The sequence below is a fragment of the Leucopleurus acutus genome (assembly GCF_964270905.1).
Source record: "Leucopleurus acutus genome assembly, chromosome: 6".
Taxonomy (NCBI): domain Eukaryota; kingdom Metazoa; phylum Chordata; class Mammalia; order Artiodactyla; family Delphinidae; genus Leucopleurus; species Leucopleurus acutus.
The window spans coordinates 30,144,099-30,171,668 of record NC_139149.1 but is presented as its reverse complement, the minus strand read 5'-3'; the positions used below and the strand labels follow the sequence as shown (position 1 = coordinate 30,171,668).

General features: G+C 35.1%; 1 protein-coding gene and 1 pseudogene across 2 annotated transcripts in view; one reads left to right on the top strand and one right to left on the bottom strand.

Moving 5' to 3' along the window:
- LRP1B (LDL receptor related protein 1B) overlaps window positions 1-27,570 on the top strand; it is a gene marked incomplete at its 3' end in the record, with an annotated part of 1,833,965 nt that overhangs the window by 1,238,723 nt on the left and 567,672 nt on the right. The window lies entirely within an intron of this gene.
- On the bottom strand, window positions 11,674-19,604 carry LOC309962956 (swi5-dependent recombination DNA repair protein 1 homolog; annotated as a pseudogene). The gene is made up of 3 exons: window positions 19,582-19,604; window positions 18,612-18,699; window positions 11,674-12,244 (listed from the first exon to the last, which is right to left on the bottom strand). The product of its transcript is annotated as a swi5-dependent recombination DNA repair protein 1 homolog (transcript).

Sequence of the window (27,570 nt, the reverse complement as noted above, 5' to 3'; positions counted from 1 at the left end):
AACTGTCTGAATATCAGAGAAGGTCATTTTTATTTGCTTGAGAATGAATACAGTGTTAATATTGTTGGGGATTAAATGTTTTGAGTGTTCCCACTGGAGTTTCTACAGCAAAGCACAATCATCTGATCCCTTTGCTGACCGAAAAAAAAACTCTAAGCTTAATGGCAAAAAAATTAGTCTTTACCTACACTAACACTTAAGCTCGCTCCACTAATTTCTGAATGATATACTTTTATCATTTGTATCTGTATTCTTTCAGCAAATTATTTGGTGTAATGACATTTAGAATTTATTAAAACGTATCTAGCACTCAATTTACATACTTGTATATTTCCTCAAATAATATACTTTATAAATAATAATAGAAATATGAAAAGTGTGTATACAATAAACAACCCAGTAAAACTGGCATGCAGAAATCATCAAAAACCTTTTTTTTTCTACTTTACTTCCTAAGATAAATTACTATGGCAAGTTGTCATGACATCTATGAAACATTATAAATGATAGCAAGCGACAGGCTGTAAGTCTGGTGCATTTAGTCTTGCTAAGATCCTTAGACTGAGCACTTGTGGATTCACACTGAAATCTAGCCTGAAAGGATTCTATATGTTATATTCTTATTAAAAGGTGACGAGTCTGATAACTTGAAAGTTCTTGACTTCAATAGCCCACCTTAAGAAGTTATTTCCTCTGTTTTGTACAAGGCAAGTCCACTTTACATGTTGTCACGTGCAGGTTTTTTGTTTTGTTTTGTTTTTAATCATAGCTTAATGAATATTTTTCTCCCTCTGAATGTGCAAAGAAGCTGAAACTTAGTTTCAAAGGAGTTCTTGCTTCTTATGAGACTCTTCCCTCCCTTCCTTCCTTTTCTTTCTTTTAATCTTCCCTCCCTTTGGCTGTTCCTTGGATTGCCGGTTTTCTTTTTATATCTGATAGCTTTGCCCCTTTATTTGTTTTGTTGTTTATTTGTTTTCCTTTCACAGTCTAGTTAGATACTAACATTTTATTTGGGCTACTAAAACAACTTCTTCCCATTTTTCGTATCTCCGATCCCCAAACTATTAAGACCTGCAAGGTTCAGACCTCCTGTGGCACCCGCCTACCCCCTCCTTAGCCATAGTATTTCAGAGGCTGGAATAAGCACTCACAACTTACTCTGAAATGCTCATTTTTTTCTCTCCTTTTCATTCACCAGAAGTTGTTTGTCACAATATTATCAGTTTTACCTTATAGATAAATGAAACTTAAGGTCAATAAGTTTTGTTAAAACCCAAAGCATTATTTGTCCCACCTTATAGATAAAGAAATAGGGTCAGTAAGATTTGTGAAAACCCTGTCCTCTGAGACTCAAGCTCAGAGATCCTGATTCAAGTTATGTGTGGTTTCCATTACCAGCAAGAGCCTTCCCTATCATAACTATACTTTTCATTTGATCCTCCTCTACCCCTGAGCTGCAATACATCCAGGCAAACTGTTCCCCTGTATCTGATCATGTCCTACTTATTTCCATTTGTCTTGCTATTCCTTGTTCTTTGACTGCCTTCCATATTTATCAGCCACCCTAATGGGTGAAGTATCACCTTTCAAGGCCTACTTCAACTATACCTCAGTGATTTGAAACGTTTCCCTTCTCTGAACCCCTTTGTATTTTTCTAATGTAGTGGGATATTCTTTGTCTTTTCTAATGAGTGAAAATGTCTCACTTTTCCGTAACTTGGGACTGCATTTTATTCATATATGCATCATTCATGATAACAGCAAGATGCTTTGCACTGAGTACATTTTATTATGTAACAGTAGAATGTATGAATAAATAAAACAATGACCATCTACACACCAACCCCCTACCACAGCAATCAAAATATATTTTCAATCAAAGCAGGCAAATGCTTATGTAGAATGATCACAACCATAAATATACTGTACAATTTAAATATATATAGAAATAAATATTAAAGGAAAATACTTTGAAATATAAGGATTTGAATTGTATAGGGAAGAAAATGAATAACATGATTAAGTGTATACAACAATCATTTCCAACATGTATTCTACATACATGTGTATGTAGAAATGCAAGAAAAGAAGAGCCGTATTGAATAATGTTTGTTCTCAAAGGAACTAAACAGCTTCATGGAAGAAGATTAAGAAGAAGAAGGAAAAAAAAATAAAAGAATACCCTAAAACACACACAAGTGAAAGAGTTCCAAAACAAAACAAAAACTTTGATGTTTGGAATGTTTTAGTCTCTTAAAGGTAGTCTATCACAGTTGGGCCTAACAGCATTATTCTCTTTAATGATAATAATTGATAGTCTAAATAAATAAAGCATTCTAGTATTTAATTTACAAATCTTAACTCATGTAATTCTCACAGTCCCCTGAGAGAGGTACTATTAACACTGCTTACTCCAGAGCTCCCAGCCAAGGTTCAGCCAACCTAAATTAATTGCTCAGAGTTACCTGGTTAATAAATAGTGTAGCAAGCTTTCAAGTCCATTATTCTTAGTCTTTAAAGCTTGAGTTTCTTCCAGGAATGTGTCTTGTAGCTATAGTTAACACTGAGATATATGTGCACTGAGATGTATACAAGAATATGTGTGTTACTTGTAATTAGAAAAGGCTGGGGAAAAAACCTGCATGTGTATTATAAAGGACTAGCCAAATGAATCATGAAATGTTCATGTAGAGTGAAATATTATGCAGCTATTAAAAATTAGGTAAATCTATATATTGACTTGAACCATTCTCTAGAATATATTTTTAATTGAAAATAGGTTCAAAAAACCTATACAGAATGTTCCAATTTTTATCATATGTATGCATTTCTTTAAAAATATATATATTTTTTAATAATGTTCTTTTATCCATTATGCTGCACTGTTTATCTCAATAACTATTGTTTAGAGAGTGTCTACTCTCCAAACTTACACGTTAGTACTAATAGATACAGTTACCATGCAAAGGAGATATTGAAACTGCAGTGTTGCCTTTGAAAATATTGTGGGTGGTTCAAGGTCTAAGCTGGGTCTCTAACATAATTCTGTCTACCTCCAGAGTTAGATTTCTTCTCACTATGCCAGTGATTCTCAAACCCAGGGTGATTTTGTCTACCAGGGAATATTTGTCAATGTCTGAAAACATCACAGCTGCTGGGAAGAAAGGGTTGCTACTAGCATTCTAGTGGGTAAAAAACAGGAATACTGGTAAACATCCTACAAGGCACAGTAGGGTCTCCCATAACAAAGAACTGTTTAGTCCAAAATGTCAGTAGTGCCAAGCTTGAGAAACCCGCTCATACCAAAAAGATTCCTTCTTTTTTTTTTTTTTTTTTTTTTTTTTTGCGGTACACAGGCCTCTCACTGTTGTGGCCTCTCCCGCTGCGGAGCACAGGCTCCCGACGCGCAGGCTCAGCGGCCATGGCTCACGGGCCCAGCCACTTTGCGGCATGTGGGATCCTCCCGGACCGGGGCATGAACCCGTGTCCTCTGCATCGGCAGGTGGACTCTCAACCACTGTGCCACCAGGGAAGCCCCCAAAAGATTCCTTCTTATCCTCAGAGACCAGTCACCTGTATGAAGGCTGATATTGTGACTGTTGGCCTATCATCACAAAATTTGGTTAAAATAGAAAGCCTTAAAAATATATAAATAAAAACAAACACCTGGTGTTTATAAAAGCTGCTGGTATCAAATTGTCTTGGAAAGATAGGGTGGCAGAGAAGAGAGTGGTGATACACTTCTTTTATGTTTGTTTTCTTTCTTTTAAATGTAACTTAATGAAAAAGAGTCAGGATTTGCTTCTCTTATGTTTCTATTTATACTTATATATTGTATCATAATAGACAGAGCATACTCATCTGTCACAGTTTTGATTCATTCACCCATTCAACAATTTATCAAATGACTATTTTGAGCCAGGCACTATTTAGGTGCTAGGTAAATAGCAGGGCATAAAGCAGGTAACAATTCCATTACTATAATGGGCCGGTATTCCCAGTGTAGGAAAAGAGTGTACAGTTGACCCTTGAACAACGCGGATTTGAACTACGTGGATCCACTTATACGGGGATTTTTTTCAATAATAAATACTATGGTACCACACAATCTGCAGTGGGTTGAACCCTTGGTTGCAGAATTGCAGGTAAGGAGGAACCACATAGTCGGAGGGCTGACTATAAGTTATACCCAGATTTTCAACTTCCATGAGGGCCTGTGCCCCTAACCCCCAAGTTTTCCAAGGGTCAGCTGTAAAAGCAAATAAACGAGTGAAATAAAATTTGTCATGTGGTGAAAGACACTAATGGAGAAAATTCAACCAGGGCATAAGAATAGGGAGTGCTGACTTGGGTTAGGAGAGAGGAACCAGAAAAATTATAATTTTAAGTAGTGAGGTCATGGCAGTTTTCACTGGGAAATGGTAAGTGAGCAAGAATCTGCAGGAAGTGAAGGAGTGAGTTATTCAGGTATCTGGAGGGAAGAACATTTAAGGAAGAGAGAAAACAGGAAATGCAAATTTACTAATGGACCATATTTTCAAATACTTTTTGCTTTTAGAAGAGTTTTTTTGGTTTTTTTTGGTTTGCTTTTTGTTTTTTTAATGCTCTAGGCATACAACTTACTTTCCTCCTCCATGGAGCTTTTGCTGTGTTTAAAAAATACCTGATGTGTACATGTAATTTTACTGCTGTCATTGAACTAATCTACTAAAATAGTATATACAGTTAATTTACACATATAATATGAGCTAAAAGTAGTCATCTACAATAACTTTACTTCTCTAAAGGAAAGCTTTCAGTTTTCGTGGGTATGAAATTCTTAATGATGTTGAAATTAGTTCTGCCCCATGTGTTTGTCTTTATTTCCAATTTATTTTATACAAAGTTGCTATTAATGATTTTGCATTTTAATAAGAAATTTCTAGTAAATATGATTATTCAAGCCATTATGGTATATGTTTATAGAAATAATAAACCATAAATCAGTCATATGAAGAAATTAATTATAGTTTTTTAGAACAAACTTAACTTGGTAGAACTTCTAGTTTGTTGCTTTAATTTCAAATGTTCTAAAATTAAAAGCTTGAATGATTTATATGTTTATGAAATTGTATTATGCCAGTTAAAATTATCTAGATTTAGGAAAATTATTAACATATTCTTTAAAAAAAGATTGACTTTTTTTGAGAGAATGATCTCTAGACACCAGAGTATGCATTTGTAAAATATTACTCAGTAGAAAGCATTCATGAAACATGGTCTATAATGCTTGAGAATGATTCTTTTAATGGAGTCTTTAAAACATATCAGAAAAAATAATGCCAGTTTCTATCATGAGGATTGAAAAAAATGTGAATTCTCTTAGATATATGAATGATCACCAGTGCAATTATATTAGGTATTTATATAATTATTATTGTCATGTTTATACCTGAATTACATAAGCAAGTTCTACTTAAGAAAATACAAGTGATGAAAAGCTGGACAAATAACATATCATTTAAAAAGATTCAAACGATACCTTATTTACTTAAAAATCGTGTTTACAACCGCTTTTCAGCAAAAGATTCAGTGATTTAATTGTTACATGTATATTGCATTTCCCTCTGTAATTTGATATATACAAACCAGTTTATTTTAAATGCACTATAATTATGCTGTATATCTTAAGTGATTCTGCTTTCAAATCATACTTTTTAAAGAGGAGTAATTTACTTTTTAGTGTACACTGCGCAATGTCACTTAGTTCAAAGGACTTCAAATACAACCACCTAAATTTTCTAAGCCATCAGTCTTCTAATTGCTATAATACTATTCATTAAAGTAACAGTAATATATGAAATATATCCAGGCAATTTTCCCAGTACTAAGTATAGGACATAGTTGTCTTCTCTAAGTACTCAAGCCACCATTAATGAAAACTAATAGCCCATCAAACTTTACATTAAAGTAAAGTGAGAAATCTGCAAAGGACTATATATGATTCTATTCCAGCAATTTTTGTCACCTTAAATTGCTGTGTTCCAATATGTTACACTTCTTAATGCTAATTACCTTACAGAATGGATAAATACTACAATTGCAAAGTACATCAAGTACTATTTTTTTAACCAGATTATAATTAGTGATCAGAGAATGGTCTCATTAACATAAATGGAATAATTAAATCATCTCAGCTTTACCATACTCAAAAGCATTAAACAGTGATCGTTTCCCTTTTGTAAACTACTAAAGGTTAACTTTCCTGGAGTCACTTTCAGGAAAAAAAATTACATTATTCATGTTTATGGCATTAAAACAAGAATAAATTTGAAAATGTATAATTTTTTGAGTAGAGATATAATTATTTTATATTGCCCCATGTCTCCCCTTTCATTTAAAAAGGAGAAATAGTAAATGTTCACATTGGGAAAAGATGTAGTATGCTTTAGATTTATGATAGAATTTTGAGTTAATATAATTCAAAAACATTTTAATTAGAGCTAGAAAATTAATCAAGAGAGTCAAAGAGGTCATTCCAGAAGTCTGCCCATATACTGTAGGCATTATCTCATGTTGGAATATAACAAATAGCTTGGAATCATATGATGATCTGGTGAGCATTATTCATTTCAACTGAGTTAAACAATCAGACCTGAGTCCTTTTACTTCAGTAGTCCTGCTTATTCTTGGGGGATACATTCCAAGACCCCCAGTAGATGTCTGAAACTGAGGATGATACCAAATTCTATAGACTGGTTTTTTTCCTATACATACATACCTATGATAAAGTTTAATTTATAAATTAGGCATAGAAGGAGATTAACAATAATAACTTATCATAAAATAGAACAATTATAAAAATATGTTGTAAAGTTATGTGAATGTGGTCTCTGTCTCTTCTCTCTCAAAATATTGTTCTGTAATCACCTTTCTTCTGGTGATGATGTAAGATGATAAAATGACTATGTGATGAGGTGAGGTGGGGTGAATGACACAGGTAGTGTGAGATAGCATTAGGCTACTACTACTTCTGACTATCCAGCACAAGGAGAATCATTCATTAGCTTTGGGTGATCCTGGATCACTGAGTGATGACTACATAGATGGTTGGATGTCAGGAACAGACTATGTTGATGGTTGGGGACCCCAGCCTGGACAGAGCAGGACTGCACAAGATTTTGGCATGCTGCTCAGACCAGTGTGCAATTTAAAACTTATGAATTGTTTATTTCTTGAATTTTCCATTTAATATTTTCAGATCTTGGTTGACCTTGGATAACTGAAACCATGGAAATTGAAACCTCAGATGAGAGGGAATTACTGGATTTGGCAGTTTTGTTTAACCCAAATTAGACTTGGATAGATGGCATCTGATCACAGAGGATTTGGGGGGGAGGGTCATATATACCTAGATTTAGGTAAATTTTAAATAATAATAATAATAATTTGTACTTGAGCATCAACATCAAATTTCTGTTTTTTCTCTTTTCATAATCAGTATCAGCACAAAGTTGAAATAAATGTCTGCATCAATTTAATTCTAATTAATAAGGTTCCATATTTAAACTATAACCGTTGAAGACAGGAACATGGCAAATGGGAGCACCAAAGATCATTTATTTGTGACAGTATTTATTTTTTAACCTTTTCCCAGTAATATGTTTATAGTTACACTCACATATATATATTTCTAGTCTGTAAATTTTACAGTATTAATTATTTGGCAGTGTCAAGGGTTGGGTAGTAACCACAATGACATTCATATCTTAATAATAAGAACAGAGTAATAAATTATCTAGGATAGAATAGCCATTTGAAGCAATTTTTAAAATATTGGAACCTTCTAATATACAGTGTGCTCAAACTAGAATAAAATACTAATTCATTGATTCTTATATGATATTAAAAGAAAACATTGTTCAAGAAGCACACTGTAAAAACGATTTTAATTAATTGAAATCAAAATTTAATATTAATGCTAATCAATAAGTGATTTTAGAAATGGACAGAATAGAATTATTTAAAGATATCAGTAATTTTTGTTGTCGAACTCTGGTTTAAAACTTTAGAAAATTTTAAATTTATGACATTTAAAAAAATTATATATAAACTTCCTTTCAATTTTAATTTGTCATAAACATTGATTTCTAGGTCAATAAACATTTCTACAATATCATTTTAATGTTTATACACTTTATACAATGTTTATATACTATATAGTTATATATTTAAATAATTACCTATATATAAATATTTAATTTTTAGGTTTTTCTTGGAAATTATAAATATTGTGATGACTAGCCATATAACTAATTATTTGCAGAATTTAGGGTACAGTGTTAGATGTCACATTTCTGAGTCAAATGGTTTACACGTTTTTAAGCCTCTACCATTAATCATCACTTGCACTCATAGGCATTCTGTCAGTTGATGAAAGCAGTACTATTTTTCCCAGCCCCTGCTCCCACATTTGCAATATCTGGTTAGACACCTAGTTTTCTTTATTTCATTCAGAGCTCATGGTTCTCAAACCCTTCTACATCATGATTTTCATCTTCCAAGCCCATTTCCTATTTTTCAAAGTCTTCACAAAACTGAAAACTGAGACCTGAACGTAATAATAAGGATATATTTAGGACAAGGTCTACTGACATTAATACTTCCTGGGCACTGTTTACAGAATTTGGTTACCAGGGACAGAGACTTTCATTCTGGCTATCTCAAGTAGGGAGAAAATGTCTATTATAAAAATACATGTGACTCCAAAATGAAACAGAAATTTTAACAAAATCCTATATTAGAAGCCATAGAATGCCTGTCATACAGACAGACTGGGAAGGTCAATCTGATAGAAGGCAATTCTAGGGACTTCAGCACAGAAGTTAATGGATAGTTGCTTCTAACTGACTCATGGTCAACTATGGCCCCTTCAACCCCATCTCAAAATGAGTAGAAGTTATAAGGGGGGAATATATCTATGTGTATATGTGTGTATATATCTATGTGTATATGTGTGTGTGTGTGTGTGTATGTATATATATATATATATACACACACACACATATATGAAGAGAGAGAGAGATGTAGACATAGAGCTTGGATAAATAAAGTAAGTGCATGAGAGATCCCAGAGATTGCTATTCTGTCAGAACAAAATAGCACTGTATTTTTAAAAATTTCACATTAATGTGATTCCAAGTCCCAACCTGCTCAGAATATCAGGAGGTTCAATCTGTTAGTAAGATTACCTACCTTAAAATTTGCCCAACATCATTAGACTTGCTTGTTTTGATTTTATTTATTTAAAAATTTTGAACATATGAGTTTAATTACCTGCTAGACCATCCAGATGGAAATATGTGATAAAAGGATGGAAGCAAGGGTCATAAACTTAGAAGAGATGCAGGTATTTTTAGACCAGTTTAGGATTAGAAATTCACTGACTGGATTATTTTTAACATTTATAATAGAACTTTTTTTACCAAAATAAAATAGTAGTGTATTAAAAGTTATATCCAGAGTCCCTCCCATCAGGAAACTTGCATAAGCCTCTTAGATAGCCTCATCCACCAGAGGGCAGACAGCAGAAGCAAGAAGAACTACAATCCTGCAGCCTGTGGAACAAAAACCACATTCACAGAAAGATAGACAAGATGAAAAGGCAGAGGGCTATGTACCAGTTGAAGGAACAAGATAAAACCCCAGAGAAACAACTAAATGAAGTGGAGATAGGCAACCTTCCAGAAAAAGAATTCAGAATAATGATAGTGAAGATGATCCAGGACCTCGGAAAAAGAATGGAGGCAAAGATCAAGAAGATGCAAAAACTGTTTAACAAAGAACTGGAAGAATTAAAAAAAAACAGATGAACAATACAATAACTGAAATGAAAACTACACTAGAAGGAATCAGTAGCAGAATAATTGAGGCAGAAAACGGATAAGTGACCTGGAAGACAGAATGGTGGAGTTCACTGCTGCAAAACAGAATAAAGAAAAATGAATGAAAAGAAATGAAGACAGCCTAAGAGACCTCTGGGACAACATTAAATGCAACAACATTCGCATTATAGGGGTCCCAGAAGGAGAAGAGAGAGAGAAAGAACCAGAGAAAATATTTGAAGAGATTATAGTTGCAAACTTCCCTAACATGGCAAAGGAAATAGCCACCCAAGTCCAGGAAGCACAGCGAGTCCCATACAGGATAAACCCAAGGAGAAACATGCCGAGACATATAGTAATCAAATTGGCAAAAATTAAAGACAAAGAAAAATTATTGAAAGCAGCAAGGGAAAAATGACAAATAACATACAAGGGAACTCCCATAAGGTTAACAGCTGATTTCTCAGCAGAAACTCTACAAGCCAGAAGGGAGTGGCATGATATAGTTAAAGTGATGAAAGGGAAAATCCTACTACCATTATTACTCTACCCAGCAAGGATCTCATTCAGATTCGGTGAAGAAATCAAAAGCTTTACAGACAAGCAAAAGCTAAGAGAATTCAGCACCACCAAACCAGCTCTACAACAAATGCTAAAGGAACTTTTCTAAGTGGGAAACACAAAAGAAGAAAAGGACCTTAAAAAGCAAACCCAAAACAATTAAGAAAATGGTCATAGGAACATACACATCAATAATTACTTTAAACATGAATGGATTAAATGCTCCAACCAAAAGACACAGGCTTTCTGAATGGGTACAAAAACAAGACCCATCTATATGCTGTCTGTGTGAGACCCACTTCAGACCTAGGGACACATACAGACTGAAAGTGAGGGGATGGAAAAAGATAGTCCATGCAAATGGAAATCAAAAGGAAGCCAGAGTAGCACTACTCATATCAGATAAAATAGACTTTAAAATAAAGAATGCTATAAGAGACAAGGAAGGACACTACATAATGATCAAGGGATCAATCCAAGAAGATATAACAATGATAAATATATATGCACCCAACATAGGAGCACCTCAATACATAAGGCAACTGCTAACAGCTCTAAAAGAGGAAATCGACAGTAACACAGTAATACTGGGGGACTTTAACACCTCACTTACACCAATGGACAGAGTATCCGAAATGAAAACAAATAAGGAAACAGAAGCTTTAAATGACACAATAGACCAGATAGATTTAATTCATATTTATAGGACATTCCGTCCGAAAACAGCAGATTACACTTTCTTCTCAAGTGTGCACGGAACATTCCCCAGGATAGATCACATCTTGGGTCACAAATCAAGCCTCAGTAAATTTAAGAAAATTGAAATCATATTAAGCATCTTTTCTGACCACAATGCTATGAGATTAGAAATGAATTACAGGGAATAAAACGTAAAAAACACAAACACATGGAGGCTAAACAATATGTTATTAAATAACCAAGAGATCACTGAAGAAATCAAAGAGGAAATCAAAAAATGCCTAAAAGTTACATCCAATATTGTACAAACTTTTTTAACCATGATTAAAAATTTTTTTAACTGTTAAGTGTTTTGAAAAATATATTCAAAGTATTAAATTTTCATTTTAGATCTTAGTTTATGTTTATATAACAGAATGCCCTCAATTGATCCAGGTTCACCATAATATCTTTCTCTAAGCCCTTAATGGTTTATATCTTCCCTTTAAAATGTATAAGTATGTTTTCATTAAGTTGACATTTACAAAGATATTCTGAAAAAAATTATTAATTAAACACATATAAGTTCTTCATCATTTCTGTTATAGTGTAGCAATTTTTCATCTAACCCATAGTGGTCTATCAACTGAGTAAACCTTGATTTCTTAGACACACCTGACTGCAACTCAGAGCAACAGCTGGCTGCAGCTTCTCCACCTCTTTGTTAACAACTGTGTCTGAGACAGACCTTTCTTTGATCTATACATTTTATCTAGTTTTAGCCTCTGAAGAAAGTTTCCTTTCTCTTGAACCTGCTTCACCAATTTTGTTTTTTCTTCATTCAATCTTTTTTTTGGAAGATTCTCTTTCAGAAAATCAGTCTGAAGATCACTGCATTACCCAGTATCAAGTGTTTCAGATCCACATGCATTGATGTTCTTGACGGTATTTTTCAAACACATACTTCACATTCACTGTCTATGTGTTTAAATTTTTTTTTGAAATTCCAAGCTGTTTCCTTGTGTTGAAGGTGCTGGATTCTCTGAAAAGTTCTAACAGTTCTCTTCATTCTCTACTTTAAGATCTTTTACCACACTGTACAAGAAATTAAATGAAGATCTTGTTTTGCTTAAGCATTTCCTCTATGTGTTACACTCATAGGTTGTTTTCTTGTATTGGTTATGGGGGGTGATAGTGGATTGACACAGGCCTGTGGAGTGCTAGGTAAAATCATGCCTGAGTTTCCTAGACTTCCCATCTTAAAAATGAAATCTTGGTTTACCTGGAGGAAAGGGAACTCTACTCAGCTCCAGCACTGATCCTCAAATTCCAGTTCTCAGATACCACCTGCTTCCCGTCTCCCTCAGCCATCCCCAGAGAGTGGAGAAAACACAAGCAGCTGCAGCTCTCTGCTTACTTTGATTTTAAATGGATCTTCCTATTGTTTGCAATCTCTAAAAGGAACCCAGGGCTACTTCCTGAGGAAGATCTTAATTGCCAACCTTTAGATACTCCCTCTTCTAGCCATGCCTCACTACTTAGTAGAGAGCTAGCACCCAACCTTAGAAATGTCCCCATTTACCACGACTGCCATGGAAGGAGCAGTACCAGGTCACTACTTGCTGCCTTAACCAGGTTCACTGATGAAACTCAGCATCAGAAATTTGAGACGCCGTTGCTACTTAAAGAAAAAGATCGGTTTTCCAGTGTCCCACGTATTCAGGGATTTCAAAACAAAAGAAAAAGAAAAAAGAAAAATCCATGAAACTGCTCAGGTTCCAGGTGATAATAATTCTAGGTGGTCATTTTTTCAATTTATCTCTTTCTCTCTCTCATTCATACACAGCCCTTTTGCCCAAAGCATATCCTAAGCATCAGAGTGATTGAATTGGGGGTATTTCTAGTATCAGCCCCAATTATTTCTAGAACTAGAATTCTATTAGAATAGGGAGCATTTATTAATCATTATATATTTAGATTATGCCTTTTCAAGGAGCTAGAGACACAGGGGTGAGAAAAGCAGCTCAAATCCCTATCTTCATGAACTTGCATTTAGCTGGAGTAGATAGTAAATGCATAAAAATTTATGAGAATGTCAGATGGGGAAAAGCAGTGTGAAATAAAAGAGAGAAGAGTTTCCATAAAGTCCTTGTCAAGGAGGTGCTATTTGAGCTTACACTTGAATGGCATGCAAGATCTAGCCTTGTGAAGATGTCTTAGGAAGAGCTTTCTGGGCAGAGAAAATAGCAAGTAAAACCCCCTTAAGGCCAGAAAATGCTTGGCAGTTTCTAGCTAATGTGGCTGGAGTAGCAGGAGCTTCATGCCACAGGAGAGGAGGGCCAAGGGTGATGAGATTCTGAGGGACTTGGCTGCTACCGTAAAGACTGAGAACTTTAGTAGCCAGTTTAAGGGTTAAACAGGAGTTTTTAAATCGTGGTTGGTGTTTTAAAATGATTACTCAATGCTGTGTGAAGACTGTACTATGGGAGAGGAAAAGGATGGATGCTGATGAACTTTAGGAGGCTGGTATAGGAGTTCAGGTGAGAGTTTGTGACAACTTGGACTAGTGTGGTAGCAGTGGAAGTGGAAGCAGTGGAGGTCTTAGAAATAATTTGGAAGTAGGTAATTGGAATTTATTTTAGAGGTAAGGTTCAGATCTGCTTTAATTTAGGGTGAGTTGCTCCTATTGTATTTCTCCTATTGTGCTCCTAAGGTCAGCTTGGACCTTCAAAATGTCTCAAGACTCTTAAATAACTTTCCCAGTGCTCTGTTCTGCTCCTAATAAGTCGGCAGATATATGTCAGTGTATTAGTCAGCAAGGGCTGCCATAACAAAATACTATAGAACGGTGGCTTAAACAATAGAAATTTATCTTCTCACAATTGTGGAGTCTGGAAGTCTGAGATCAAAGTGTCAGCAGGTTTGGTTTCTCCCCAGGCCTCCTTGGCTTGCAGATGACCTCCTTCTCACTGTGTCCTCATGTGGTCTTTCCTCTGTGCTCACATCCCTGGTAAAGTGTCTTCTTATAATGACACCAGTTCTATTGGATTAGGGTCCCACCCTTATGACCTACTGTAACCTTAGTTACCTCTCTAAGACCCTATTCCAAATTTAGTCTACATTGGAGGTTAGGACTTCAGTGTGTGGATTTGGGGGGTGGGGGGGATGGTGGAACACAACTCAGTCCAAAACAGAGAAGGTCATTATTTAACTTAACCCTCTTTAGACTTTGCTTAAGCTGAGCCCCTTAACAGCAGGGAAATGATTCTTTTAAACCTTTCTCCTAAACAATGCATACGTAAAAGTCAAACAAAGAATTAAGTTGTCTTTGAATGCTGTTAATCATCCTTGTTTACAACAGTTACAAATATAAATTGAGGTTCTAATATTCTATTTTTTCTATCTTAATAGACCATTTTATATGTGACTTGAACTTGATCACTTTGGAGTGATCACCACAGGCAATTAGCATTATTCTTTTCCATTGTCAGGAATTACACTACTAATCTCAACCAGCCTCCAGGTGAATGAATCTAACTAGTGGTGAGGGGGAGGGAGGAAACAATTTTCTCTCTACCCTCCTAGACTCTTGGCTGATATCCCTTGAAATAAAGGACAGATTAACAAGAGAAAAAAAAGTAATTATCTATGTACAGGAGCCTCACAAAGATATAAAATTCAAAAGATGGCTATACTATGGAGGTTTATGTACCATTTATTATTTTATATACCATTTATTTCCTGAGTTAAGGAAAGGGGTCTATGGCTTCAAAGAAGAGAAGGCAATTCATGGAAAAGTGAGAATAGGAGATGTTTAGTAAACAAGGCTTGCCCTGCCTTGCAGATAACTCTCTGAGATGAAAAAGTTCTCAGGTAATAGCTCTCTTCCTGGTACAGGCCCACTTTCTAATGTAAATTTGTCATACCAAAAGGGAATTCCTACTCTGTTGTCAGAGCTTCTCATGTGTCTGGTTTTCCTTAAAATTATCAGTTCCAAATAATCCAAGCCAAAGAGCCATATTTTGGGGTGACACATTCTGCTAGCCACAAGAGAAGTAGTATAAAATCATAGAAATACAGTAATTCACCATTAATTCCAGAAAAATAATTCCACACACATTCCAATTGACAGTGGGTAGAAATGTTTTTCTGAATTGTTTATGTATTAGAATCAGTATAGTCACATGTATGTTTTAGATTTTATTTTTTTGACTCATTCTTTCTTTTATTGTATATAGGTACCGATTAGTGTCCTTACTGTTCAAGTCACTTGGCTAACTATTTCATATATTATATGAGTGTAGTAGAATTTTCTTTCTTTTACAGATGAGGAGACTAATAATAAGAGTCCAAGTAAGTTGTTCAAAATCACCCAGAGAGGAAGTGTCATAGCCAGATATCAAAGCACATTTGTGACTCCAAGCCACACTCTCTCACCTACTGTAGTGACTCTCAGCCAGCCTTAAAAACCATCCCTGTAACTGGCATTGGCATATGTATGGAGGATAAGAGTTAATAAGACTAATTCCTCCCCCAAAGAGTCTTACATTTTAAACACGGAGACAGACATGTAAATAAATATAGGATTAGGAATGCCATAGGATTAGGAATGTTAGAATTGTACACAGAACAACACAAAGGGTCAGGTGAACCACTTTATGTCTTGGGGACAATCAAAGTTCCTAAACAGCAGTACCATTTGAGCTGAGTCTAGAAATCTGGTTATGTGTCCATTATTCAGATAATGGGAGTACAGCTAGGTGTAGCAGTGGAGGCAAGGATTCCATATGGAGGAAGTAAATGGAGGACAAATATAAAAAGGCATAGGATATTAATGAATCATTGTTTTGGAAAATTATATCCAGTCTATATTATCCTATTAACTAGGGTAATGGAAATTGGGTGAATACAGAAAAAACATTGTTCAGACACAATTCAACACAACTGTGATACAAGGTAGATATTTAATTCAAGTGTATTTCATTAAAATATTGAAATAGTCTGCTCTGAGCTGAGTAGGTCTTCTCCTCCTCCCCCTCCTCTTTCTCCTCTTCCCTTTTTCCGATGAAAACAATCTTTTTCTTTGAATAAACTCTACTTTTTGTTTTCTAAATATCCCAGCAAGCAGTTGTTCGGAGCTGCCTTGTTTTTGTCAGTAAATTCTTCCCTCTCACTGTCATTCTCTCCTTCATCACTGCACAAATACTTCACCGGCAGCACATTCAGGCCATCAACTTGGAAATTAAATTACCTGCCATTCTCAAGTCTTTTTCGCTACAACCCCAGACTGCCCCCTCAGTCCTCAGTAAGGCAAACCTGAGTGTAACAATGAACTGAGAATTTTGGACCACATTTGTCAGTTCAAGGTCACAAAAGCTTCAAAGCAAAATTCTGGACTTTGTTCTTCAGTGCTCTCCATCCCACCTTCATTGTCATTCTCCAGATTCTCTGTTTAAGAAAAATAAATAAAAACAAGTCTTGGGAGAAGGCAGAGCAAAGAGACTTCTAGTACCCTCACTGCCCTAAGAAATAGATTTTTGCCCAGAGCTTCAGACAAACTGCAAAACGCTGCTCCTGCACCAAAGAGCAGTCAACAGGCTAACAGACTGCTGTAAGCAAGCATATTCACCTCTAACTGTCCAGGTGGAGTGGCTTTGCAGTAGGTACAATGTTTTGCAGTAGGTACAATGTAAAAATGGAAGGGTTCCTATATAATTATAAGTAATAGATTCATTCTGATATGTAGATTTTTCTCTTATTCACAACAGTTTTAATTCTTTTTCTTTACAAATAAGCTGTCTTTGGCTTATTTTCATCTTTTTTTTTTTTTTTTTTCTGTAATGTGGTTAATCTATCCTTGGGAAATTGAAAGTTGACTGCAGTTCAGTATTCCTGGAACATGGTGCAAAGTGGGCAGTCATAGATCTGGTGATGGAAAGTTAAGTAGGCATCAAATCATGGATGACCTTTGTGCCATGCTAAGTGTTTTGGCAGGGGAAAGCAAGCCTTTGGAGAATTTTAAGTGGCCTAGTGACATGCTTAGATTTGCATTTTGGAAAGATCACTCTATTGTTTCCTCAGCAATGATAGTCAGGGGAGTGAGAAATAATGGGGTCCTGAGCTAAGCAGTTTTAGTGGGAATGGAGAGAAAATAAAACATTCCTGAGAATATAAAGTGAAGAATTAAGTGGGCTTGCTCAGATCAGAAAGGCACCTGGGAAATGCCATGGTGATGATAGGGGGAAAAAAGATGACTATCTGGTTTTTACATCTGATGACTGCATTGGGGACCATTTACTGTCAGAAGCTGTCTTAGTTCAGGCTGATATAACAAAAATACCATAGGTTGTGTGGCTTAAATAGCAAACATTTATTTCTCACTGTTCTGGAGGCTGGGAAGTCCAAGATCAAGGAGGCAGCAGATTCAGTGTCTGATGAGAATATGCTTCCTGGTTGACAGACAGCTAGTTGGTCTTACTGTCTCACAGCAGAAGGGATAAAGAGCTCTCAGGGGTGTGCCTTCTGTAAGGGCACTAATTCCATTCATGAGGGTTCCACCCTTACAACCTAATCATCCCCCATAAGCACCACACCTTGGGAGTAAGATTTCAACATATGAATTTAGCAGGGGACACAAAAATTCATAACAGAAGTCTATTGGGAAAGAAGCATACATGGGAAAAATAAAATGGATTTTATTTTGGTCATGTAAAGTTTGTAGTGACTTCATTATAGTCAGGGAGAAATTCCTATGATGTAGTAGGATACATGGACTGAAGATTAAGAGGATAGTTAGGCATATGAGAGAGATTTTGGAGCTATTAGGGTGAAACTTAGTTATTGAAGTCACAAGTGAGAATTCTCCCCTACCCAAATTCCTAGGCAGTAGATACAATCTCAACTCTTTGGGCTATTTCTTTTGATGTTTGTTGCTGTATTTATGAATTTTTTTAAAAAGTTATAGATTTTGTTTATTGACAGGTGTTTTAACACATCTCATCTCATTTATGATGAGGCAATCACATGTGCTTATGTTCAAAGCCTAGCAAAGGCCTTGGAACTTAGTAGGTCACAGTAAGTTTATTTCCTTTCTTTATTTCTCTCCTCTGTCTGTCTGTCTCTTTCTCTTTTGAATAAAGAGTTTGGAGACTGTATGGTAGAATCAATTTATATTTATGATATTTATATGAATTCTTTTTTATAGCTCATAAATTTCTTCTATATCCCTATTAGTAAATGTATTTGTTTGCTAGGGCTGCCATAACAAAGTCCCACAGACTGGGTGCCTTAACAGAAATTTTTCTCACTATTCTGGAGTCTTGAAGTCTGAAATCAAGGTGTGGACATGGTTGATTTCTTCTGAGGCCTCTCTCTGTGGCCTGTAGATGGCTATCTTCTCCTTCCTGGGTCGTCCATCTGTGTGTGTCTGTGTCCTAATTTTCTTTCTATAAGGACATCAGTCATATTGGATTAGGACCCACACTAATAACCTAATTTTAACTTAATTACCTCTATGAAGACCTTATGTTCAAATACAGCCCCAGTCTGAGATACTGACAGAACTTTAACACATGAATTTTGGAGTGCACTGTTCAGCCTGTAATAGTGAAATAGAGAAATTCATAATTACTTACATACAACTTAAGCAAGCAATTTTTGAAATCTGGTAATTTCTGAAGATTCTAGTATATTTGTATGAATAACAGTGTGAGAAAAAAGTGAGAGAAACAAATGTGATTCTAAATAATAATTAATTACACAGTCAAAACTGAAGTTCTTTATGTTAGAGGAACCTTCAAAAAGGATATTTAAAAAGAGAAATTTTTAAAAGATAATATCAAGAGGAAATTGGAGAGATGGTTTTATTTAAATGTTTTCTAAGTGTTGAATTATTATGGGAGATATTTTTAGGGATATTATTTCCCCAGTCATTTCACAGTATTTAGGTAATTTCTACATCATGCTCAGTTCAAAAGAATGCAAAGCACTGTGAAGCATACGAAGAAGTACAAGACAGCATCCTTGTTTTCAGGAGTTTTCATCTCTGGATAAGGAGTCAAAATTAGTACAAGTGAAAAGAAAAGAAAAAGCAACAATTTAATATGAAACCATATGATTCTGTCTGTAGAGGCTTTAGAATCAATGAGAAGGAAGAGTCAATGTGGGATGTGCTAGTTTGAAGTATTTCACTGAGGGTGGGGTTAGACTTGTGCAATGAAGGGTGAGTAGAATGGAGTTATATGCAGACAAAGGTAGGGAAACTAAAAAATGAAACTGTGCCTGTTTTCTTTATAGGACTAATGGCACTCTTCGGTTATTTCTTATCTTACTTTTTTTTAATTGTGGTAAGAACACTTGCCAAGAGATCTATCCTCTTAACAGATTTTTAAGTGCACTATACAGTGTCATTAGTGGTAGGCACAATGTTGTATAGCAGATCTCTAGAACTTATTCATTTTCTATAACTGAAACTTTATACCTGCTGGACAGCAACTCCCCCATTTTGCCCCCCTCCCTCAGGCCCTGGCAACCACTATTCTACTCTCTGTTACTATGAGTTTGACTATTTTAGATACTTCATGTGAGTGGAATCATACAATAGTTATCCTTCTACGACTGGCTAATCTTACATCATTTCCTCAAGGTTCATCCATGTTGTTGCATATGGCAAAATTCCCTTTTTATAGAAGACTTTATTTGGTTAGAGCAGTTTTAGGTTCACAGCAAAATTGACACAAAAATACAGAGATTTCCTACATTCCCCTATCCCTACACATGTGTAGCCTTGCCTGTTATCAGCATCCCCCACCAGAATATTTTCCTCTTTTTTAAGGCTGAATGATATTCCATTGTATATACATACCACATTTTATTGATCCATTCATCTTTTGATGGACATTTAGATTGTTTCCATACCTTTGCTATTATGAATAATGCTGCAGTGAACATTGGAGTGTTAATATCTCTTCAAGATTTTGAATTCAATTATTTTGTATATATACCCAGAACTGGAATTGCTAGGTCATACTGTAGTCTATTTTTAATTTTTTGAGTAATCTCCATACCCTTTTCAAAAATGGCTGTGCCATTTTACATTCCTAGCAACAGTGTACAAGAGTTTCAATTTCTCCATATCCTTGCATCCTTGCCAGCATTGTTATGTTTTTCGTTTTTTTTTTTTTTATGATAGCCAGGTGTGAAGTGATATCTCATTGTGGTTTTGATTTGCATTTCTCTGATGATTAATGATGTTGAGCTTCTTTTTATATACCTATTTCATATACCTGTTTGCTGTTTGCATGTCTTCTTTGGAGAAATGATTATTTAAGTCCTTTGCCCATTTTCAATCAAGTTATTTATTTATTTGCTGTTGATTTATAGGAATTTTAATGATGTCTTTTCTATTTGTTTATTTCTTGTCTGTCTCCCTCACTAGAGCATAGGCTCTATAAAGAAAACTTATTCTTTCAACAATACCACACTGTCTCAATTACTGTAGCTTTATAATAAGTCTCAAAGTTTGGTATTGTCAGTCTTCTAACTTTGTTCTCCATCATTTTTTTTTTTTTTTTTGAGAAAATATCTGCCAAATACCTAAGTCTGAATAGCCATAGATTGTAAGACATTCTTTCAAGGATAAAATGATATTCTGTGAAAAAAGTAGCACATTCTTCCTGCAGTTCAAGCCATCTCATAAGTACATTTGTTCCACACAGTCATACTTCACTATGCACCAGAAGTGCTTTCTGAACACTCTTGATTTTGTCACTCAGAATATTAAAAAGGCCTGGACTGAAGAGTTAAGATTTCACAAAATTGATACTTTTTACTGGTCAATTAAGGACATTTTTAAGTAAAACTGGAATTTTTCTTCTTTTTTTTTTTTTCTGTGACTGCATGGAGGTGAAGAATCCAATGATTCCAAGGACAGTTTTTGGACTTTTTAGACTGACATTTTATTTCTTTGCTTTTCTATCGTATTTTCTGTTTGTCTTTTTCTTCTTTATTATGGAAGATTTCCTCAACCACATTTTCTAGCCATTCTATTAAAAATATTTTTATTTAGAAATACTTTTTAATCTCTGAGTCCTGTTTTATTCTCTAAATACTACTTTTTAAAATGATCTTTAACTTTTCTAGAATGAGATATGTACTTGAATATATGATGATTTAAAAGATATTTTCTGAATTATTCATTTTGCATCTCTATGTTTTATCTTAGTGTTTACTTTCCACTCTGCTAATTTTCCTCATTGAACTTAATATCCTGGTTTCCCATGACATTTAAGAAAGGACTGGGTGATCTAGTCTGGTTTCCTCTATCTTTATGAAAATAAAACTCTTTTCACTTGGTATCTTCCTTGCAGGGGGATCTCTTCCTGGGAACTCTGCATAGCTTTGAACACATACTGCATTACATTTAGAGATTTAACACATGAAGCTTTCTGCTGAAGGCACAGATAGGTGCATGGCATGAAGATGTCTTGTAGGACGGAGTTTGCAGGTTTTGCTTTAGAAGGTCAGGATTTGGGTTCCCCAAAGGTCAGAATGAAAAGAACCTTATTGCAGGGCACCAGCCTTAATATCCCCGATTTTTCACTATCTTAAAAAAGAGCTTTGCTTATGTATTTATTTGAGACTTTCTATCAGCCATTAGCCATCTGTAAACTTAGGGCAAAGGGTGGGGGACATTGTGATGGTAGGTAGTATAACATATAAAAATATCTTGACTTAATCACCCTATTTTTAACCTTTGTTTGCACTTCACTCTGTTATTTCCAAGCTAAAAGCAAGGTCATCTAGAGTTCTGTGGAAGGGGATGTCTTCCATTCCTCCGTAGCCTTTTTAAAATCACATTCTAGGTTACAACTTTATCTGCCTATTTCCCCATTTTCCTGTTTCCATACACTGACCATCTTGTACACTTTGTTTATATGCCTGTCATTCTCTTGTTTATTATGTGGATTCACTATGGGTTTATTCTGTTTTATGTTTTCATATTTCTGTTGCAGTGGGTTAGTAGAAGAAACAGAAGTGGAAACACATGTGCTCAATCCACTATACTGTGCTATACACCTTTCAAAAGAGTCTCTTACAAAGTCTCTGCCCTTTTCACAGAGAACTTCTCTGTTCCTAAAAATAAATTTGTGAGTGTAAATAAAACCATAAATGAATTAGCTACTCAACTTCACCATCATAATCTAAGTTCCATATCTATATGTCAAGAGAAAGAAGACTAAACTCTATCCATCTATGGAAGGAGACAGTGTAGCAATGAGATTTATGCCATGGACTCTAAAATCAGTGCTTGGTTCGTAACCTGGAGCCACTATTCATTCTGTGATCCAGGAAAAACCACTTAACCTCTCTTTGCTTCAGTGTTCTTAACTGTAAGATGGTTTAATAATAGTAGTACGTACCTTATAGAAGTGTGAAGATTAACTGAATTAATCTATAGTGTTTAGAACTGTGCATTGCACAAAAGCAGATTTAGAAAGGGATGGTTATTATTAATGTGTATCTTCTAGGTTGAAATTGATGTGGTCTCAGTTGTCATTAAGTTAGATGCTTGTTGAAAAGTCTAAATTGTTCAAAACCTTTAAAATTATGATTTTTATTTAAACTTATTTCATTATGTTAAATTTTTTAATGCACTCAGCATGGAGACTTTGAAAGAACACTAGTTTTAGAGACAGGCCATATATGTATATATGATTAAAATAATCTCTTTGAATCTCAGAATCTTCATCTATGAAATGAAAAATGATAGCAGTATCCTTATAGCTTTGCTATGACAGTTTGACATAATATAATAATGTGAAATTTTACTAGAATTCTGGCTACTGGACTATTTTCTATCTGTGGCACATTTCAGAGTCTCTGCTACCAAATGAACACTCAATACAAGTTAATAGTGCACATTGATAAAATTTCGGAGAAAGAAGCATAAACTATAAAAAAATATGTTACTATAAATGTGAAGAATCCAGTAGTGGAGAGTGCAAATGATTAAAAGGTTACACACTTGAAACACAACTTAGAGAACAGTCCTTTTTATACTTGTTCAGATGTCTTGTTGGATTTTGCTGTTCATTTAGAGATATAGCACAATACTACTATGATCATGGTTCAGATTGAAAATAATAAATTCTGTATCCCATATTAATTTGAAATATACTTTTATTTATATCATGTGGTTTTTAAGAAAAAGAAAAGTTAAGACAAGTATCTCTAATTGGAGAGAGAGGAGGAAAATTTAAACAATAGAATGTACTATGGGTTATATTTTTAAAAGTAAAAATGGAGAGGGCAGACAGCAGAAGCAAGAAGAACTACAATCCTGCAGCCTATGGAACAAAAACCACATTCACAGAAAGATAGACAAGATGAAAAGGCAGAGGGCTATGTACCAGATGAAGGAACAAGACAAAACCACAGAAGAACAACTAAATGAAGTGGAGATAGGTCACCTTCCAGAAAAAGAATTCAGAATAATGATAGTGAAGATGATCCAGGACCTCGGAAAAAGAATGGAGGCAAAATCGAGAAGATGCAAGAAACGTTTAACAAAGACCTAGAAGAATTAAAGAACAAACAAAGAGAGATGAATAATACAATAACTGAAATGAAAACTACACTAGAAGGAATCAATAGCAGAATAACTGAGGCAGAAGAATGGATAAGTGACCTGGAAGACAGAATGATGGAATTCACTGCTGCAAAACAGAATAAAGAAAAATGAATGAAAAGAAATGAAGACAGCCTAAGAGGATGTCATTCAGATTCGATGGAGAAATCAAGAGCTTTACAGAGAAGCAAAAGATAAGAGAATTCAGCACCACCAAACCAGCTCTACAACAAATGCTAAAGGAACTTCCCTAAGTGGGAAACACAAGAGAAGAAAAGGACGTACAAAAACAAACCCAAAACAATTAAGAAAATGGTCATAGGAACATACACATGGATAATTACCTTAAAAGTGAATGGATTAAATGCTCCAACCAAAAGACACAGGCTTGCTGAATGGATACAAAAACAAGACCCATCTATATGCTGTCTATGTGAGACCCACTTCAGACCTAGGGACACATACACACTGAAAGTGAGGGGATGGAAAAAGATAGTTCGTGCAAATGGAAATGAAAAGAAAGCTGGAGTAGCAATACTTGTATCTGATAAAATAGACTTTAAAATAAAGAATGTTACAAGAGATAAGGAAGGACACTACATAATGATCAAGGGATCAATCCAAGAAGAAGATATAACAATTATAAATATATATGCACCCAACATAGGAGCACCTCAATACATAAGGCAAGTACTAACAGCTATAAAAGAGGAAATCGACAGTAACACAGTAATAGTGAGGGACTTTAACAGCTCACTTACACCAATGGACAGATCATGCAAAATGAAAATAACAAAGGAAACAGAAGCTTTAAATGACACAATAGACCAGATAGATTTAATTCATATTTATAGGACATTCCATCCAAAACAACAGATTACACTTTCTTCTCAAGTGCACACGCAACATTATCCAGGATAGATCACATCTTGGGTCACAACTCAAGCCTCAGAAAATTTAAGAAAATTGAAATCATATCAAGCATCTTTTCTGAGCACAATGCTATGAGACTAGAAATAAATTACAGGGAAAAAAAAGGTAAAAAACACAAACACATGGAGGCTAAACAATACGTTACTAAATAACCAAGAGATCACTGAAGAAATCAAAGAGGAAATCAAAAAATACATAGAGACAAATGACAATGGAAACACGATGATCCAAAACCTATGGGATGCAGCAAAAGCAGTTCCAAGAGGGAAGTTTATAGCTATACAAGCCTGCCTCAAGAAACAAGAAAAATCTCAAATAAACAATCTAATCTTACACCTAAAGGAACTAGAGAAAGAAGAACAAACAAAACCCAAGGTTAGCAGAAGGAAAGAAATCATAGAGATCAGAGCAGAAATAAATGAAATAGGAACAAAGAAAACAATAGCAAGATCAATAAAACTAAAAGCTGGTTCTTTGAGAAGATAAACAAAATTGATAAACCATTAACCAGACTCATCAAGAAAAGAGGGAAAGGACTCAAATCAATACAATTAGAAATGAAAAAGGAGAACTTACAATGGACACCGCAGAAATACAAAGCATCCTAAGAGACTACTACAAGCAACTCTATGCCAGTAAAATGGACAACCTGGAAGAAATGGACAAATTCTTCAAAAGGTATAACCTTCCAAGACTGAACCAGAAAGAAATAGAAAATATAGACAGACCAATCACAAGTAATGAAATTGAAACTGTGTTTAAAAATCTTCCAACAAGGGCTTTCTTGGTGCTGCAGTGGTTGAGAGTCCGCCTGCCGATGCAGGGGATACGGGTTCGTGCCCCAGTCCGGGAAGATCCCACATGCCATGGAGCGGCTAGGCCTGTGAGCCATGGTTGCTGAGCCTGCGCGTCCAGAGCCTGTGCTCCGCAATGGGAGAGACCAAAACAGTGAGAGGCCCGCATACCGCAAAAAAAAAAAAAAAAAAAAAAAAAATCTTCCAACAAACAAAAGTCCAGGACCAGATGGCTTCACAGGTGAATTCTATCAAACATTTAGAAAAGAGCTAACAACCCATCCTTCTCAAACTCTTCCAAAAAATTGCAGAGGAAGGAACACTCCCAAACTCATTCTATGAGGCCACCATCAACCTGATACCAAAAGCAGACAAAGATACTACAAAAAAAGAAAATTACAGACCAATATCATTGATGAATATAGATACAAAATGCTCAACAAAATACTAGCAAACAGAATTCAACAACACATTAAAACCATCAGACACCATGATCGAGTGGGATTTATCCCAGGGATGCACGGATTCCTCAATATATGCAAATCAATCAATCTGATACACCATATTAACAAATTGAAGAATAAAAACCATATGATCATCTCAATAAATGCAGAAAAAGCTTTTGACAAAATTCAACACCCATTTATGATAAAAACTCTGCAGAAAGTGGGCATAGAGGGAACCTACCTCAACATAATAAAGGCCATATATGACAAACCCACAGCAAACATCATTCTCAATGGTGAAAAACTGAAAGCAGTTCCTCTAAGACCAGGAACAAGACAAGGATGTCCACTCTCACCACTATTATTCAACATAGTTTTGGAAGTCCTGGCCACGGCAATCAGAGAAGAAAAAGAAATAAAAGGCATCCAAATTGGAAAAGAAGAAGTAAAACTGTCACTGTTTGCAGATGACATGATACTATACATAGAGCATCCTAAAAATGCTACCAGAAAACTACTAGAGCTAATCAATGAATTTGGTAAGGTTGCGTGATACAAAATTAATGCACAGAAATCTCTTGCACACCTATACACTAATGATGAAAAATTTGAAAGAGAAATTAAGGAAACACTCCCATTTACCACTGCAATGAAAAGAATAAAATACGTAGGAATAGACCTACCTAGGGAGACAAAAGAACTGTATGCAGAAAACTATAAGACACTGATGAAAGAAATTAAAGATGATACAAATAGATGGAGAGATATACCATGTTCTTGGATTGGAAGAATCAATTTTGTGAAAATGACTATACTACCCAAAGAAATCTACAGATACAATGCAATCTCTATCAAATTACCAGTGGCATTTTTTACAGAACTAGAACAAAAAATCTTAAAGTTTGTATGGAGACAGAAAAGACCCTGAATAGCCAAAGCAGTCTTGAGGGAAAAAAATGGAGCTGGAGGAATCTGACTTCAGACTATACTACAAAGCAAAGTAATCAAGACAATATAGTACTGGCACAAAAACAGAAACATAGATCAATGGAACAAGATAGAAAGCTCAGAGATAAACCCATGCACCTATGGTCAACTACTCTATGACAAAGGAGGCAAGGATATACAATGGAGAAAAGACAGTGTCTTCAATTAGTGGTGCTGGGAAAACTGGACAGCTACATTTAAAAGAATGAAATTAGAACACTCCCTAACACCATACACAAAAATAAACTCAAAATGGATTAGAGACCTAAATATAAGACTGGACACTGTAAAACTCTTAGAGGAAAACATAGGAAGAACACTCTGACATAAATCGCAGCAAGATCTTTTTTGATTCACCTCCTAGAGCAATGGAAATAAAAACAAAAATAAACAAATGGGACCTAATGAAACTTAAAAGCTTTGCACAGCAAAGGAAACCATAAACAAGACCAAAAGACAGCCCTCAGAATGGGAGAAAATATTTGCAAATGAAGCAACTGACAAAGGATTAATCTCCAAAATTTACAAGCAGCTCATGCAGCTCAATATTAAATAAACAAACAACCCAATCCAAAAATGGGAAGAAGCCCTAAATAGATATTTCTCCAAAGAAGACATAAAGATGGCCAAGAAACACATGTAAAGCTGCTCCAAGTCACTAACTATTAGAGAAATGCAAA